Source organism: Balaenoptera ricei, chromosome 6 (assembly GCF_028023285.1).
Source record: "Balaenoptera ricei isolate mBalRic1 chromosome 6, mBalRic1.hap2, whole genome shotgun sequence".
Taxonomy (NCBI): Eukaryota; Metazoa; Chordata; class Mammalia; order Artiodactyla; family Balaenopteridae; genus Balaenoptera; species Balaenoptera ricei.
In genome coordinates, this window is record NC_082644.1 from 51,622,293 (window position 1) to 51,638,482 (window position 16,190).

Below are 16,190 nucleotides of genomic sequence, written 5' to 3' on the forward strand. Positions count from 1 at the left end.
AAACAGAAGCTTTAAATGACACAATAGACCAGATAGATTTAATTGATATTTACAGGACATTCCATCCAAAAACAGCAGATTACACTTTCTTCTCAAGTGCACACAGACATTCTCCAGGATAGATCACATCTTGGGTCACAAATCAAGCCTCAGTAAAGTTAAGAAAATTGAAATCATATCAAGCATCTTTTCTGACAATGCTATGAGATTAGAAATCGATTACAGGGAAAGAAACGTAAAAAACACAAACACATGGAGGCTAAACAATACGTTACTAAATAACCAAGAGCTCACTGAAGAAATCAGGGAGGAAATAAAAAAATACCTAGAGACAAATGACAATGAAAACACGATGATCTAAAACCTATGAGATGCACCAAAAGCAGTTCTAAGAGGGAAGATTATAGCTGTACAAGCCTACCTCAAGAGACAAGAAAAATCTCAAATAAACAATCTAACATTACACCTAAAGGAACTAGAGAAAGAAGAGCAAACAAAACCCTAAGTTAGCAGAAGGAAAGAAATCATAAAGATCAGAGCACAAATAAATGAAATAGAAACAAAGAAAATAACAGAGATCAATAAAACTAAACGCTGGTTCTTTGAGAAGATAAACAAAATTGATAAACCATTAGCCAGACCCATCAAGACAAAGAGGGAGACAACTCAAATCAATAAAATTAGAACTGAAAAAAGAGAAGTTACAACAGACACCACAGAAATGCAAAGCATCCTAACAGACTACTACAAGCAACTCTATGCCAATAAAATGGACAACCTGGAAGAAATGGACAAACTCTGAGAAAGTTATAACTTTCCAAGACTGAACCAGGAAGAAATAGAAAATATAAACAGACCAATCACAAGTAATGAAATTGAACCTGTGATTAAAAATCTTCCAACAAACAAAAGTCCAGGACCAGATGGCTTCACAGGTGAATTCTATCAAACATTTAGAGAAGAGCTAACACCCTTCCTTCTCAAACTCTTCCAAAAAATTGCAGAGGAAGGAAAACTCCAAAATTCATTCTATGAGGCCACCATCACCCTGATACTAAAACCAGACAAAAATACTACAAAAAAAGAGAATTACAGACCAATATCACTGATGAATATAGATGCAAAAATCCTCAACAAAATACTAGCAAACAGAATCCAACAACACATTAAAAGGATCATACACCATGATCAAGTGGGACTTATCCCAGGGATGCAAGGATTCTTCAATATACGCAAATCAATCAATGTGATACACCATATTAACAAACTGAAGAATAAAAACCATATGATCATCTCAATAGATGCAGAAAAAGCTTTTGACAAAATTCAACACCCATTTATGATAAAAACTCTCCAGAAAGTGGGCATAGAGGGAACCTACTTCAACATAATAAAGGCCATATACAACAATCCCACAGCAAACATCATTCTCAATGGTGAAAAACTGAAAGCATTTCCTCTAAGATCAGGAACAAGACAAGGATGTCCACTCTCACCACTATTATGCAACATAGTTTTGGAAGTCCAAGCCACGGCAATCAAAGAAGAAAAAGAAATAAAAGGAATCCAAACTGGAAAAGAAGAAATAAAACTGTCACTGTTTGCAGATGACATGATACTATATAGAGAGAATCCTAAAGATGCCACCAGAAAACTACTAGAGCTAATCAATGAATTTGGTAAAGTTACAGGCTACAAAATTAATGCACACAAATCTCTTGCATTCTTATACACTAATGATGAAAAATCTGAAAGAGAAATTAAGGAAACACTCCCATTTACCACTGCAACAAAAAGAAAAAAATACCTAGGAATAAACCTACCTCGGGAGACAAAAGACCTGTATGCAGAAAACTGTTAAGACACTGATGAAAGAAATTAAAGATGATACCAACAGATGGAGAGATATCCATGTTCTTGGATTGGAAGAATCAATATTGTGAAAATGACTATACTACCCAAAGCAATCTACAGATTCAATGCAATCCCTATCAGATTGCCAATGGCATTTTTTACAGAACTAGAACAAAAAATCTTAAAATTTGTATGGAGACACAGAAGACCCCGAATAGCCAAAGCAGTCTTGAGGGAAAAAAACGGAGCTGGAGGAATCAGACTCCCTGACTTCAGACTATACTACAAAGCTACAGTAATCAAGACAATATGGTACTGGCACAAAACAGAAACATAGATCAATGGAACAAGACAGAAAGCCCAGAGATAAACCCACGCACCTATGGTCAACTAATCTATGACAAAGGAGGCAAGGATATACAATGGAGAAAAGACAGTCTCTTCAATAAGTGATGCTGGGAAAACTGGACAGCTACATGTAAAAGAATGAAATTAGAATACTCCCTAACACCATACACAAAAATAAACTCAAAATGGATTAGAGACATAAATGTAAGACCTGGCACTATAAAACTCTTAAGAGGAAAACATAGGAAGAACACTCTTTGACATAAATCACAGCAAGATCTTTTTTGATCCACCTCCTAGAGTAATGGAAATAAAAACAAAAATAAACAAATGGGACCTAATGAAACCTAAAAGCTTTTTGCACAGCAAAGGAAACCATAAACAAGATGAAAAGACAACCCTCAGAATGGGAGAAAAGATTTGCAAACGAATCATCAGACAAAGGATTAATCTCCAAAATAGATAAACAGCTCATGCAGCTCAATATTAAAAAAACAAACAACCCAATCGAAAAATGGGCAGAAGACCTAAATAGACATTTCTCCAAAGAAGACATACAGATGGCCAAGAAGCACATGAAAAGCTGCTCAACATCACTAATTATTAGAGAAATGCAAATCAAAACTACAATAAGGTACCACCTCACACCAGTGAGAATGGGCATCATCAGAAAATCTACAAACAACAAATGCTGGAGAGGGTGTGGAGAAAACAGAACCCTCTTGCACTGTTGGTGGGAATGTAAATTGATACAGCCACTATGGAGAACAGTATGGAGGTTCCCTAAAAAACTAAAAACAGAATTACCATATGACCCAGCAATCCCACTACTGGGCATATACCCAGATAAAACCATAATTCAAAAAGACACATGCACCCCAATATTCATTGCAGCACCATTTACAATAGCCAGGTCATGGAAGCAACCTAAATGCCCATCGACAGACGAATGGATAAAGAAGTTGTGGTAAATATATGCAATGGAATATTACTCAGCCATAAAAAGGAAAGAAATTGGGTCATTTGCAGAGACATGGATGCATCCAGAGACTGTCATACAAAGTGAAGTAAGTCAGAAAGAGAAAAACAAATATTGTATATTAACATATACATGTGGAACCTAGAAAATGGTACAGATGAACCAGTTTGCAGAGCAGAAATTGAGACACAGAAGTAGAGAAAAAACGTATGGACACCAAGAGCGGAAAACGGCAGTGGGTCGGGGTGGTGGTGTGATGAATTGGGAGATTGGGATTAACATGTATACACTGATGTGTATAAAATGGATAACTAATAAAATCCTGCTGTATAAAAAAATAAATAAAATTAAATTTAAAAAATTTTTTAAAAAATAAAGAATACTCAGATGAGAAGAATGATTATCAATTGGGAATAACATAAGTCAAAAAGACCAAGTTTATACCTGACTCTGTCATCCACCAATAGCATAACTTAATAGAAAACAATAGCATAACTTCCCTCAACTGATGTCCTTCTCATGTAAAAATGGAGAGTTACATAGAAATTAAATGAGATAATATATGTCAAAGTACCTAGAGTCATGCCTGATACATACAGGCATTCAGAAAATATGAGTTGGCTTAATTATGCAGACAGTGCTAGTCATGCTATTCCCTCTGCATGCAACACAGGGAATTCTTTGCCATATTCTCTAAAACGCTAAAGTCTGGTAAAACTAGAAATATCAGCACCACAAAAGAACATTAGATGTGAATAATCTACATTTAATTATATAAACTTTTGGAGACTTCTAGTTTCCATTCTGTCAGGTAAAGAGGTTGGAAGTGATTATTGCACCCTAACAAATAAAAATCTGAACAAACTGAAAGATCAGCAACTCTTCTTAGATCCATTAGAGAAATGAGAACATAGGGCAAACTGCTTCCCCCCAGATTGGAGATAGACAGGTAGAAACAGAAAATCACAACTTACTGGAGCAGAAACCCATGAAGAGAAACTTCCCTGGGAAGCAGTACAGAGTAGAAAAACCTAAACTGTAACTGACAAACTGCCAGTTGTTGTCTCAACATGGACAAGTCTTAGAGTTAAAAACTTCAGAAGGGCCTGACACTTTTGTGAGTTCTACCGCCAGGAGTCCTACCAAGTTCTCAGTGAATGTCAGAGAAAAATTCCCTCCTGCTTCCAGCAGGGGGAGGGGGAAAGTAACCATTTTGAAATACATCAGAGCATTCTAGTCTTAACAAGGCCTGACCTCAAGAGAATTTTAGCAGAACCTAAACTACTGGGGTAATATCAGAGTGTAACCAACCTAGGAGAAGGGAAATATGCAACTCCAGCCTCCTTTAGCCATCCTGTCCCATCTAAGGGGGTGCAGGCATGAAAAGCACTTGTGAAGATCACAACACAGAGGTACCGCTTACTAAAAGACTGAGACCTAATTATAGGACTATAAAACTTTCCCCCTCTTCCCACACCTTACCACCACATTACCAAAGGCCTATTTACCACAGTTCCTTTCATCTAATGCATTATGTCTGGCTTTCAACAAAAAAAAAAATTGCAAAGATACTAAAAGGCAAAAAACACAGTTTGAAGAAACAGAGTAAGCATCAGAACTAGATGCACGTAATGGCAGGGATGTTGGGATTATCACACCAAGAATTTAAGTCAACTATAATTAATATGCTAAGGACTCTGAAAAAAGTAGACAACATGCAAGAACAGATAGGAAATGTAAGCAGAGAGATGGAAATTCTGAGAAAGAATAAAAAAGAAATGCTAGAGGTCAAAACCACTGTAACACAAATGAAGAATGCCTTTGATAGGCTCATTAGTAGACTAGACATGACTGAGGAAAGAATCTCTGAGCTTGAAGACATGTCAATAGAAACTGAAAAGCAAAGAGAAAAAAAAGGAACAGACTATCCAAAACTGTGGAATAACAACAAAAGATGTAACATATGTGTAATGGGAATATCAGAAAGAGAAGAGAGAAAGAAGAAATATTTGAAACAATAATGACTGAGAATTTCCCTAAATTATCGTCAGAGACTAAACCACAGATCCCAGAGGCTTAGAAAACACCAAACAGGATTAACGCAAAAAAAAAAAAAGCAAAAACAAAAACAACCATACACTTACATATCATATTCAAACTGCAGAAAGTCAAAGATAAAGAAAACATCTTGAAAGAAGCCAGAGGAAAAAGACACCTTACATATATAGAAGAGCAAAGATAAGTAAGGATTATATACAAATTCTCAGAAAGCATGCATGCAAGTAAAAAGAAAGTGAAGTGAAATATTTAAAGTGTTGAAATTAAAATAAAAAACCTAGAATTCTGTATCCTGCAAAATTGTCCCTCAAAAGAGAAAGAGAACTAAAGACTTCCTCAAACAAATACTGAGGGAATTAGTTTCCAGTAGACCTGCCTTCACGGAAATGTTAAAAGAAGTTTTTCAAAGAAAAGAAAAATGATATAGATCAGAAAATCAAATCTACATAAAGAAAGGAAGAGCATTAGAGGAGGAATAAGTTAAATTTTTTTAAAACTTTTATTTTTTTATACTTAATTGATCTAACAGGTAATAATTTGTTCAATAGCAGCAATGTATCTGACTAGTATAGCTTATGTATAAGTGAAATGAATGACAGCAATGATTCAAGGGATGAGAAGGAGGAATTAGGAATACTGTATTATTAGAAGGTACCTGAAATACCCTGAAGTGGTATACTGTTACTTGGAAGTGACCTGGATTAATTATAAATGTATATTGCAAACTCTATGGCAACCACCTTTAAAAGATTTTTTAAAAGTTAAATGAATATGCTCAGAATGGAGAGAAAATGGAATCATAAAATGTTTAATTAAAACCAAAAAGGCAGAAACTAGTTTAAGACAAAACAGGAACCAAGAACAAGGGTAATACATAGAAAACAGTAACAAATATGGCAGATATTAATCCAACTATGTCAATAAATAACTTTATTTATTTTTATTTTTTTTTTAATAAATAACTTTAAATGTCAATGATCTAAATACTCCAAAAAAAAAAAAGACACATTATCATACTGGATCAAAAAATAAGAGCCAATTATATGTTCTCTACAAGAAATACACTTTAAATATAAAGACATATAGATAAAAAGTAAAAGGATGGAGAAAGATATACTATGCTAACACCAATAAAAGAAAGCTGGAGTAGCTATAGAAATAAGTATAGTCATCCCTTGGTATCTGCAAGGGATTACTTCCAGGATCCCTTGCAGATATCAAAATCCACAGATGCTCAAGTCCCTTATATGAAAGGGTGTAGTATTGATATAATGAATACAGTTGGCCCTCCATATCTACCTGACTTCCATCTGGGGAATCAACCAACTCCAGACCCATCTCTGGTTGGCTGAACCCCTGGATGTCAAACCCACAGATGTGAAACCCAGGAATACGGAGGGCCGACCGTACATTCATGCTGAACGTTTCTTCAATGCCAATTTAATTGTTTTTTAGTACTTTAAAAGACTACTCAAACTTCTGCTTCCCTCCTTGCTGGAATAACAAGGACCAGATTTACCCTACCTCTTGACATAAAGCAAAGATAAATGAAACTTTAGTTTTCAGACAATGGACAATAGGAAGAGGATCCAGAAGGTAATAAAATAATTAGGAGAATGAATGTTTATTAGAGTCTAGGAAAAACTATTTGAAAAAGGACGACATAGTCAAAAGTCTCAAAATTCAAAGAAGTTAAGTGAATCGACTAAGATGTCTTCACTGATTTTAGCAAAAAGAAAAGGGGGGAAGCATTCTTAAAAAATCAGGGATGAATTAAGCAAAATACCATATCTACTTTTCACTCCTAGTTTTACCCTGACCATAAATGCTACTATCATTAGGCCGAAGAAAAGGAAGAGAGAAATAATCATTTGTTGGAAGGTTGTGGAAGCATCACACTAAGATATCGATAGATTAGGATCTCAGCATTGTGGTGACATCACATCTTCTTGAATGCACCCAGTTTCTATCAGAAACCCAGAAGGAGCTAAACAACTCTGATTCTGCAGTCACAGAATTTCACAATGTTACATAGAAACATATGTTCCCATCTACAGCCTATTTTCCTGTGATTGGGAGAAACTTTAAGCTCTTTCAAAGTTCTTCTCTATTTCATTTTTTTTTAACATCTTTATTGAAGTATAATTGCTTTACGATGGTGTGTTAGTTTCTGCTGGATAACAAAGTGAACCTGCTCTACATATACATACATCCCCATATGTCATCCCTCTTGTGTCTCCCTCCCACCCTCCCTATCCCACCCCTCTAGATGGACACAAAGCACTGAGCTGATCTCCCTGTGCTATGCGGCTGCTTCCCACTAGCTATCTATTTTACATTTGGTAGTGTTCTATTTCATTTTTAAATTATTTGTGGTGTCAAACACAGGTCCTAATACATAGTATGTGGTCACTGAATGTCTGTTGAGTAAATACATGAGTAAAAGAATAAATTAAGTAGACGTCAGTAATATTAAAAATATTCACTACAGTGTTCAACAATGTTTTATTGCTTGGAGTTTTGCAGACATATTATTTTCCTCATATTTAACTATACTTCAAAACATTCTTCTGAATCAGCAGTTAGGTTTCATAAAAAATACATCAGAAAAACGCCCATTTCCCTTGTAATATACCAATCATGAAAGGTAATAGTTTCTCCTTTTTTCTCTAATGGAGCAATATGACACTTCATTACCTTTTTATTTCATTATGTATATGACTCTGGCTTTGTGATGCCAGTCTCTCCCTCAGACTTCAGAGTACATATCTCCCAGACCAAAATGAAAGGTTACAATGACCTCCCAAATTTATTGAAGCTTACCAGTACAAGTCTTCAAATGCATCTTACAAAAACAATGTTAGAACTGCTTAAAATTAAACAATACTATGTTGAAACCCATGAAGGGAATTAAAAATAATATAGTATCCACTGTGGGAGGTGAGAATGATTTGTAAACATAGGTAGAAAGGCAAAGAATCATGAATGATTCTTGTTTTGGACATCTTAGTGCTAGTCAGTATTATTATTGCAGCAATAATACTTTATTCACTAGCTAGTATAATATTTAGTAATGGCATTATCAATATTAATCATCAACAGAGCTATACTATATCCCCTAGCTACTTATGTAGTTTGAGATTTTACAGTCCCTTCTTTGTCAATAACATAATGAATCAGTTGAGTTTGATTCCTGGCTTTATGATTTATGGTCAGACTTCTGTCAAGTAGCCTAATCTACTTAATTATCCATTTCCTCATCATTAAAATTGAGATGAAAGAGTATTTTTATCATTGCGTGTTTGTGAAGATTAAATAAGATAATATATGTAAAACAGGTTTAAATGTAATATATGTTCTCTAATTCTATCTCAATGCAATTTTTTTTTTTAATTTTCAAGTTTCTACACTCGGTGCTGAATTCTTAAAGAGATATTTACCCCAAAATCATAATGTAGGAATTACTGCTTTTGATTCTTCAAAGTAATGAACTGGCACACAATTTGTCTTGCAGGAACTTCTGTGAGTCAGCCTTTATTTCATCAGTCCTCAAACTATTTTATGCCTAATGTTACAGATTTCTTTGTCAACTCCCACAAAACTCTCTACAGTCCTTTTCAGCCAGCTAGCTATCTTTTTATTCTATTTTCTCTGATACAACTCATCTTTATCAGTTTCAGTACCTGAAAACTGATTATAATTCAATTTAGAAAATTTAGAAACCAAAGAGGAACCAAACAGGAAGAGAGCTTGAAAGAAAAATGCTAGATGGGAACAGTAGGGAATATTTCAAGTTGATATTTTACAACCTGTTTTACTGCTATTCACTTGCTGGTGATGGTAATTCAAAGGATAAATAGATCCAATTGAAAGAGACCACCTGTCTACTAAATATCAGATATCCAAAAGCTTTTAAGATCAGTCAGTTTTCTTTATCTTATCTTATTTGATACCATAGAACAGAAATTCTTAACTTTCTTATGATCAGAAAACTTTCTGAAAATAGAAACTATGAAAATTCAGGCCAGGAAAATGCACACAAAAAATTTCAGTGTTCATAGGTTCCAAGGACCCTCTCAAGCCCATCTATGGATTCTCTAGGGCTGTACTGTAAGCAGATTTTGAATATAACAATATACCTGAAAGTTGTCCTATTACTTTAAGATTTATATTTTCCCATAAGCAGGTAAGTAGTTTGCATGGAACAGATGCCTGCACAAGGCCAGATGTAGCCCCCTCCCCATGGACATCCATCAACCTACAAAACATTCATGTGTGCACCCACGTGAGTCTGTATGTTAACTCCTCCCAGAGCATCCCTCTGGTAGAATGGACTGTGAGGCAGTCTAGCACATTGCTTAGATATCCCTAAATGCAAATATCCCTTAGTAGACACTCCAGTTGTTCTGTAGTTACAATCTCTTCTTCCAAAGACACTGGGTTGAGTCCATTTTCGTGTTTTTAGGTATTCCTATTAAATTGTCAGGAAGAGTTCTCTCTTTGGAGTCCCACACTAACCACAAAGTAGGTCATCCCAACAACAATCCCAACAACTACCAAGAGAAAACACCATCAAAACTAATGATGGCTCTATCTGTCATGCATTTTACATACGTAATTTCTAGTTCTTCTAGTTCTTCAAAGTATTACTGTCATCATTTTACAGCTGAGGAAATCAGACCTCAGAGAGACCGAATGTTATGCCCAGTACCAAACATAAAACACATACTTTCCATTACATCACAGCCAAACAAACAAACAAAAATAGCTCCTTAGGAAAAGTATTCTCTCAATACGCACCACAAAAACTTATATATCCTGGCCAAATGCTCCTAGTGCTCACAAAAATAAGGCATGTGAAAGACAGGGAGTGTCAAATATGTTGTCTCTCTCAGTCATGGTTCACTAGCACTGACCCCGTCTTTCTCTCTGGATATCTTTCAAAATCAGCAAATGGCAGCTACTGTTTCAGACTTGCAACAGTGTCTTGCGCTGCCACCTTGTTATTTTAAGCTATTGCCTCTACTGCTCATACACTCAAGTCTAGCAGGATTCTTTGCTTCCTCTCCCTCATCTGTCCCTCCTCCCCCCCCCCCTCCGGTGCACCTCCACCTCTTCACTACATGACAGACTGACAGACATAGCTATGCGTACCTTGTTTAAACATCTGCTTTATTACAATTGAGTGACCGCCCTAATGGGTAGGCAGGGTTTTTTCTTATCTTTCACTAAGGAATTCAGATGGTCCGATTAGAAAGCTGAACTGCTTGGAGGATCCTGTCAGATGCCTCTTACTTTCTTTTAAGACCACCATGAGTGCCTAGGCATTCCACTCAGACAATTTTCAGTAGTGGAACAACTGTCTATTTAGGTACCTGGCTATGTCAAACATGCATTTAGCCAAGGATTCCCACTTCCACACCCAAGGATTAGTTTTTTCTGAGAAATCATTGGATAAAGAACCATTTATTCTGTAAATGTTATGAGTATGTTAAGGGTCGCTTACTATAATTGTATAATAGAATGCTGAGAAGAATAACTATTGGTAGAACTCAAATAAAATCCAGAAAAACCTACAGACACAAAAAAGAAAAAAAACCAAAAACACTAAGTATATAAAACAGAAAATACAAAGAGCAAAAGTTTCATAAAATAGCCTATAGATTTTGTTTAATGTGTAACTATTTTAAAGGTTCCTTGTAAAAAACAATTTAAAACAGAGGATATTTTGTGTTCAAATATCAGAGATAATTTTGGATTCAGTGATACAGATGAATATTAAGTAAAGGCTTCCAAAAAAAGACTTCAAAAAAATACACACTTTTGTACTCCAGTTAGAATCTTTCAGAAAAGAAAAATATTACTCACTGCGAATTCATGTGAAGTTGTTATATTCTGAAAAAAAAAAAAAAAGTTGTATCAGAGCATTCTAGAATATTACATGAAGAAATTGAGGCTCAGAAGAAAGAGTAGCTGGAAGTATTGACAGGAAATGAGTAAGGATGAAGTAAAGAAGGGGACAAAAAAGAGAGTCAGTGGTGACAGTACCAATTATTTTATGGGGTGTCATTTATCTTTTTCCCTCAGCTAAATGCTCTCTAGTCATCCTTGGTTTTTTTCTATCCTTCTATTGTATTAAGCTCATGGGTTTTGATAGAGTCTGTTTTCTCCACCAGTGACACTCTTCCTCTAGATCTTCCCTCATGTGTTTCCCCCATATGTAGTTGTTTCCTCACATTAAGCTGCATCTTAAGCAGCTAATGTCATTTTTCAAAGAGGACTTTTCTAACTATGCAATTTAAAGAGCTCCCCGGCCACTCTCTATCACATAGCTCCCTTTTATTTTCAATATTTTATATTTTCTTCACTTTTTTCCTTTTTTAAGCCATTTTAGAAAACCTGTCTCATTCACCACTGTATTTTCACCACTTAGCACATAGTAGATGCTCAATAAAAGTTTACTAAATAAATCAAATAAAGATAAAAGTAACAAAAAATCAAATAAAGATAAACTTACTTATTTTATTAATGGTGGGGCAATTACTCCCAAAACATAAAGCCCCCTCCTAGAGCTAAATCGGTGAATGTACCTCCTTTGGTGAATGCACTCTCATGTCTTAAATTGAAGATAACAGGCTATAAAACAAGTATGATCTGACATACTTTTTCAGTTTCTGGAAGAGATTCTGGAGTATGGTTCACTTCCAATACAGAGGACCCAGATCTAGAAGACTTACAACATAGTTTATTGAAGCACAAGTTCTTGCTTCACCTGAGTGCAACTAGATCTTATAAAGCCAGAGATAAGGGATGAACCTGCCTCCACCCTATACTGCCTTTCAATGGACTAATTCTACCCACTATGATACATCACCCAAAAGATACCAAGGTCTTGCCAATTTAACCAGAGAAGTTACTCATATTTCTAAGGCGGAAAAAGATTAAATGAGTGGATAGATCATTTGAAAGTATTCGTTCCAGTTCTTCCACCTGTGGGGACTGGATCAGAAATTACTTTCCCTCAATGGAAATGTGAGGACATGGAATAAGGCTCTCCTTTAATGAATACTGGCCATTCCAGAAATAGTTAATGGATATTTTATTGAAAAATGTAAACAAAATTTAGAAAAGTTAGGAAAGGAATCAAAGATGGAATGTAAGAAATGTCTCTATTCCCTTATCTGTAAAAACAAGAGAAGGCAAAGGGATAGAGGTGAAACAAGAAACTCTCACATATATAATCATATCCATACAAAGTACATGAAAGTATCTCACAATTTCCTTTCATGCATATTAATAACTCCGAGCTTCTTGAGGATAGGGGCCAAGTCTTTCAACTTTTGAACTCCTGCCCTTTCATTCCTACTGTCTGGAACATCATAAAGGCTCAATAAATAATCGTTGAACTGAGCTAATTATATTTGAGAGTAAGATTATAAAGGCTTGCTTGGGACCTACTGAGTTTCTTCAGAGAGCTAAAAAAATAGATCATATATTCTGTACCACTTTGGGGGACATTTGCAAAGTGGGAAATTCAACAAAGTATATGGAAACATTTCTTAACAATTCAGGCTAATCACAAATACAACTGCTTGCTTATTTATTGCATTCTACAGGGATATGAACTTATAAGTATGACTGGAAGTGCATATGTAAGGCAGAGCTACTCTCCTAACTCAAGATGACTTGTGGAAAGAGTGTAATATATCCTTTCTGGAAACCAACAAGGAAAAACCCTGAGACACGGAGCCTTTCTTGCTCCAAGAAATGAGGTTTGTCAGAGAAAGAGCCAAGACACTGCTAGATGTCCAGCCTTTCTTCCAGTTAGAATGAGGACTGTGTCCTGCGTTTGTCTTTGTGGCACTACGCCCTCAGTGGGGCTTTCAGGTATGAGATATTCAAGGTGTGGCATTTTTGGTGCTTTCTGAACTTTGGAACTTCATCTTGACCTTGGTCTCACATGCTCAAACTTTCTCCCAAAGCTGCATCTCTACATGAGAGTACACGACTGTATATGTCACATAGTCCACTGACTGTTCATCAGGAAATTACTTAGGAAACTGAAGTGAATATTTGTGTTTATATTGGAACAAATGAGAAGAAAAAGTGGTTGTATCTTCTTGATATTTATTTTGTCAAGCTTATTGAAGTATAAAAAGTACACCAAAGTGTCTGAACTCTTTCTTTGAAACATTAATAAGCTGCAAGCTTCTCAAGGATAAAGATGAGGTAAAATGTACTATTTGTTAGTGTACAAGTCAATAAGTTTTGATAAATGTATACAGTGTTGTGTACCTGTCACCACCAGAATCCAAATATGGAGCATTTTGACTGACTCAAAAATTTCCCTCATGGTTCTTTGCAGTCAATGCCCTAACCTCATCCTTAATATCTGGCAACCAATTATCTGGTTAAAATCCCTATAATTTTACCATTTTCAGAATGTGATGTAAATCAGCACACACAGTATGTAGCCTTTTATGTCTGGTTTCTTTTACCTATCACTGCTGTTAAGATTCACCCACACTGCTGCAGAGAATATCATTATATAACTAAACATCATTGCATAATGATAAAAGGGTCAACTAATCAAGACATAATACTAAATATTTATATATCTGATACCTAAATATATAAGTATATGAACCAAATCTAATAGAACAGCAAGGAGAAACAAACAAGTCTACAAATAGAATTAGAGATGTCTATGCCCCTTCCTTCAAAATCATTAGAAGTAGACAGAAAATCAGTGATAATATAGTGGACTTAAATGATGCTATCAACCAACATGAACACTCTGCCTAATAACAGCAGAATTCACATTCTTTGCAAGTGCACATGGGGCTTTATCAATTAGACCATATTCTGTGCCATAAAATAAGTCTTAAAATGTAAAAGTATTCATGTCATACAACATATGATCTCTGCCTACAATGGAATTTAATTAGAAATCAATAATAGAAAGATACCTGGAAGATCTCCAAATATTTTGGAAAAAATTAATACACTTCTAAATAACTCATTGGTCAAAGAACACTTAAACAGAGAAATTTTTAAATATTTTAACCCAAATGAAAATGAAAACATAACATATCATAATTTGTAGGATGTCATCAACACAGTACTTAGGAGGAAAATTTATAGCACTAAATGCCAATATTAGAAAACAAGAAATAAATGACTTCAGATACTACCTTAAGAATCTACAAAAGGAAGACAAGATTAAACTCAAATAAGCAGGAGAAAGGAAATAATAAAGATCAAAAAGGGAATCAATTAAATAGAAAAGTAAAAACAACACAGAAAATTACTGAAATTAAATGCTGATTCTTTGAGAAGATCAATATCACGCCAGATTCTACAGATATTAAAAGGATAATAAGAGAACATCTGAGCAGGAACAGATGGCATAACTGGTTAATTCCACCAAATATTTAAGACAAAGATAATCCTATACAAACACTTCCAGAAAGCTGAAGAATAATTTTTTTTTGTACTCATCCCTTGAAATCAGCACTGTCCTAATATCCAAACCAGACAAAAACATCACAATAAAAAAAGAAACTATAGACTAATAGCCCTCATGAACATACATGCAAAAATTTTAAGTAAAAGTCTGGCAAATCAAAACCAAAAATATATAAAAAGGATAATATATTAAGTGAGATTTATCCTAGAAATGCAGTAGTGGTTTAACATTCCAAAATCAACCAAAATCATACATTAACAAATTAAAAAAGAAAAAAACATGATTATCTCAACAGAAGCAGAATAAAATATTTGGCAAATGTCAACATCCATTTCTAATAAAAACTATTCAAGAAATTAGGATTAGAAGAAACCTCCTCAAAATGATAAAGGACATCTACAGGTAACAACATAATGGTGAAACATTGAATATTTTCTTCCTAAGATCGGGAACAAGACACTACCATTCAGCAATGTACTGGGAATTTTAGCCAGCGTAATCAAGCAAAAAAAGAGTGGGAGGGAAGAAAGAAAGGGCCTCCAGATCTGAAAGGAAGAAGCAAAACTGTCTATTCACAGAGAACAAGATCATCTGTGGAGAAAACCCAATGGAATCTACAAAAAGGTTACTAGAATTAACAAGGAAGTGTAACAAGGTTGTAGGATACAGAATCAATACACAAAATCAATTGTATTTCTACAAACTTGCAATAAATAATCAGAAATTGAAATTTAATAAAATAATTTTAAAAGAATCAAAAATATTAACTACTTAGGGGGAAATCTGACAAAAATATGAAAGACGTGTACACTTGAAAAATATGAAACATTTGCTGTGAGAAATTAAAGAGTGTCTGAAAAATAAAGGTTCATAAGCCAGGTTTGTCACTCAAAACACTCAACGTTATTAAAATGTCAATTCTCTCCAAGGTGATCTATATATATTCAACACAATCCCAGTATGCCTTCTTGTAGAAATCACCAAATTGACTCAAAAGTTCATACGAAAATGTAAAGGAACTAAAGGAGCCAAGATAGCTTTGAGTAAAAAGAACAAAATTGTGGTAATATCTACTTGATTTCAAGACAAATTATACTTCATCAAAATTAAAAAGGCCCACACTTCAAAAGACTTTGTTAAAAGAATGAAAAGACCCAACCACTGGCTTGGAGAAAATATGCAAAGTGTACACTTGATAAAGGACTTGTATCCAGAATAAATAAAGAATATCAAAAATCAGTGAGAAGTCAAATAATCCAATAAAAAATGGGCAAATGATCTGAACAGATGGTTCATTAAGTAAGATGTGTAGATGGTAATAAACACATGAAAAGATGCTCAACATGCCATGAGGGGAATCCCAACTAAAACCACAATTAGATATCACTACATGCCTAATGGAATGGGTAAAATGAAAAAGACTCAACATACCAAGTTTAGCAATGATGTTGAAAAACTAGAATTTTCATACACTTCTTGTGA